Raw genomic sequence first — 3,476 nt, 5'->3', positions numbered from 1 at the left:
GGTGACACTAGCGTGATTGTCCCGCTCTCTCTGGGGTGTCGGCGCGCGATCGGCTCGCGGGAGATTGAACCTCCAGGCTTGTGAGGGTGTGACGCCGCCACCGCCTCGCTCCCTGAGAAGGGTGTGGGGGTCGCCTGGACGGGTCGACCAGCACCCACCGGTGTCCCCTCCTCGGCCCGTGGGGGAATGGGAGCGGGTGTGTCCGGCGCCCGGACGCCATCCGGCCGGTGGCTCCGGTCGGTCGTCGGGCCTTCCGTGTCGCGCGGTTTTCTCCCGTGTCGCGCTCGAGCCTTGAGAGGAAGCCCGTGGATGGCGTGACGGGCCCGGCCACGGGGCACGCGTGGGGTTCCGGTCGTCTGACCCGATTTTCTTACCAAGCTTTCCGAGGCCCGCTGCGGAGGTGGGGACCGGAGGGGACCGGAACGGACCGGACCGGATCGGGTCGCGAGGGGAGGCACGGATATGGCGCCCCAGGGGCCCGGCCGCGATTCCCATTGCGGTCCGGCCGTCGGGGACGCCTCCGTGGTATCGCCCCCTCCCCCCCCCAGTCCCAACTGGGAGTCGGGGACCGGCATGGGGCCGGCATGGGACAGGCGTGGGGCCGTCCTGAGGGCCGGGGAGCAGGGCGTCCACAGGTGCCTCCGCAGGACTTTGGTGATTTTTCTAAGTCCTGACGTGGGGACGACAGGCGGACTGGGGGAGGGCCTACCCGGCCCGCTCCACCTCCCGCGAGTCCCCCGTCGGTCCCGGCTGCCGCCACGCTCCCGGGGTCGACCAGATGGCCCTGGGGGCTCCAGGGGCCGGGGCTGATGGAACGGTGCTTGGGGCCGGTGGCCTGGCTACGGTCCCAGGAGGTCCCGGTGACTTGTGTCTAGGCCCCGGCAGTCGGCGTGGTGATTTTGTCACCTGAAATGAGCACTTTTTGTTGCCAGGTAGGTGCTGACACGCTGTGCTTTGGCGACTGTCGCCTTAGAGATGGGGACCTCTGGGCGTGTGCGGGGCGGGGGGGACCTCTGGGCTTGACCATGGTGCCAAGCCCGGCTGTGCCCTCGCTTACTTGAGCCGTCCGCGTGGGCCTGTGCGCCGGCTCGGGTGCCTCCAGATGGTCCAGGCCGTGGTGCCGCCTCCGGTCTCCAGCACCCGAGGGCGGTGTGGGCAGGCGGCGTGGGTGCTTTACCCCGTGCGCTCCCCACTGCGGGCACCTGGCTGCGGTCGTGACAACCCTTGTCCCGCAAGGCTCCGTGCCACGTGTCAGGCGTCCTCCTTCCTTGGGTTGTCCGGCTGCTCTCGCCCTGGGGTCGAGGGGTGCTGGCGAGGCTGAAAGCAGGTCCCTCTGGTTGCTGTCCTCGCCGGGCTTTCCCCCCCTCGGGACCTCCCTGGGCACATTCTGCCGATCGATGTGGTGATCTCGTGCTCTCCCGGGCCGGGCCTAAGCCGCGTCAGACGAGGGACGGACATTCATGGCGAATGGGACCGCTCTTCTCGTTCTGCCCGCGGGCCCTTCGCGCTCCTCCTCCTCCTCCGCCTGCTGTGGCGGTGCGGGGAGGGCGCGGGGGGGGTGTGGACTCCGGCCCGACCCCGCCCTCCCACGTTCGGCCTCCTGGTGTCCGTGGGACCGGGGTCCTCTGACGCAGCGGACACTCTCGCTTGCCTTTCTTGGCTTCGTGTGGTGAGCGGCTCTCCCTGCCATGGGGAGGGCCGTCCCGACGCCGCGCTGCTCACCGCCTGGGCGTGCTGAGCGCGTTGCGCCTGGCCCTCCGTGGTGCCCCTGGAGCGCTCCAGGTTGTCTCAGGTGCCCGAGGCCGAGCGGTGGCGTCGTTTCCTGTTCCCAGCGACCCCCTCGGGCCACCGCTGTTGGTGGCGTAGTCCGAGGAGCGGGTGGTGGAGTCGGTAAGGGAGGACCACCTGCCCCCCCCATGGGGATGCGGGCGCCTCGTCGTCCCCCTGGCGCATGCCGTGCTGGGGGGGCCTGGACGTGGCGGGGTGTGTGAGCGATCGCGGCGGGCCGAGCCAGCGCTGTGGCGCTTGGCCAGCCGAGGGGTGCCGTTTCTTCGCCCCAGCATGCCACGTCCGTCTCCGCCTCTCGTGGCCTCGCCGGAGGCACGGAGCTCTTTCCGGGCGGTGACGCGAGCATGGTGTGCGTGGCGGGGCAAGGACGGTCTCCTTGTTGGGCCCCAGCCGTGAGCGCTCAGGATTGCCCTGTGCCTGCCCCTTGCCGCAGACCTACCCCCGCCCCCCGAGCCCTTGGCGGCCTTTGGAGAGCCGTTTAGCGGGGCCCGGTCGGGGGACGAATGGGTGGGGGCGATGCGCCCTCGGTGAGAAAGCCTTCTCTAGCGATCCGAGAGGGTGCCTTGGGGTACCGGAACCCCCCAGCTGCCGCCCCTCCTCTGCGCGTAGTGGCCACCGATGCGGGGTGACTACCGTTGCGTGTTGGGCAGAGCCCCCTCTCCGTGAGGGGTCTGCCGGCCCCGCGGCGGGGCCGAGCGCCGCTCTTTGCCTACCGCGGCCTGCGCCTCCCCCCTCCGAGTCGGGGGAGGATCCCGCTGGGCCTGGCCGGCGTCCGGCGCGCGGGGCTCCCGCGTGCGTGCGAGTGCGCGTGCGGCCACTCCCTCGCGGTGCTGTGTCTCCCGAGGGGTGGGGCGCCCCCGCGCGTCCCGCTTCCCCGTGCCGTGCGAGCGGCTGTCTCCCGCCCGCTCCCGTCCCGAGTTGCCGCCGGGGGTGGCGTGCGGGCACGGGTCGGGCCGCTCTCGCCTGGGGGTTGCTTCCCCTGGGTCGTGACTCCGGGATGGACCAGACGGATGGACGGAGGTTCTGCTGGGCCCCTGCGGCGGGGGTCACGTGGGGTTTTTGGGTCCCAGCCGTGGTGGGGCCTGGTTCGCGGGGGGGGGGCCCGCCAAGGGTGCTGAGGCCGGCCGGCGTCCCGGGCGTCGCGGGACCGCTCTCATGCTGGTGGCGGTGGGATCCCGTGCACGTTTACCCGGTGGCCCGGTTCGCGTCTTCGTTGGCGCGCGCCCTTCCCCCGAACCACTCCCCCCACGCGCTCCCGGCCCTCGCCCGCCCTGCGCCCCCTCCCCGTCACCGCCGACCCACCCCCTCCGTGCCCGCCTCGACCAGATGGCTGAAGGCACGTCGTGCCCCCGATCCGCCCTCTTGGGACCGAAACCGGCCTCGCCGCTGTTGGGTGTTGTCCCCTCCCCAGCCGCTACGGCTTTGGGGGGGTGGTCGTCCCCGGGCGAAGTGCTCTCGGCCCCTCGTGAGGAGGGTCTCTGGTCGAGCAGGGTGCAGGGGGGTTGGCGTTGCTGCGCGTGCGGGAGAGCGTTCTGGGGGCCGGTCGTGACGGTGGCGTGGTGGTTGTGGCCCGAGCCCCGCGAGGTTGCCAGGGCCCGCCGGGGGCCGGGTCGGCATCCTCGGGTGCCACGGGACCGCCCTTGTGCTGGAGGCCTCGGGCGGTGGGACCCCGTGTGCCCCGGTGGCCG

This window comes from Ursus arctos, unplaced genomic scaffold (genome assembly GCF_023065955.2).
Source record: "Ursus arctos isolate Adak ecotype North America unplaced genomic scaffold, UrsArc2.0 scaffold_193, whole genome shotgun sequence".
In the NCBI taxonomy this organism is placed as follows: Eukaryota; Metazoa; Chordata; class Mammalia; order Carnivora; family Ursidae; genus Ursus; species Ursus arctos.
The sequence above is the reverse complement of the archived record's forward strand: the minus strand, read 5'-3'. Positions refer to the sequence as shown.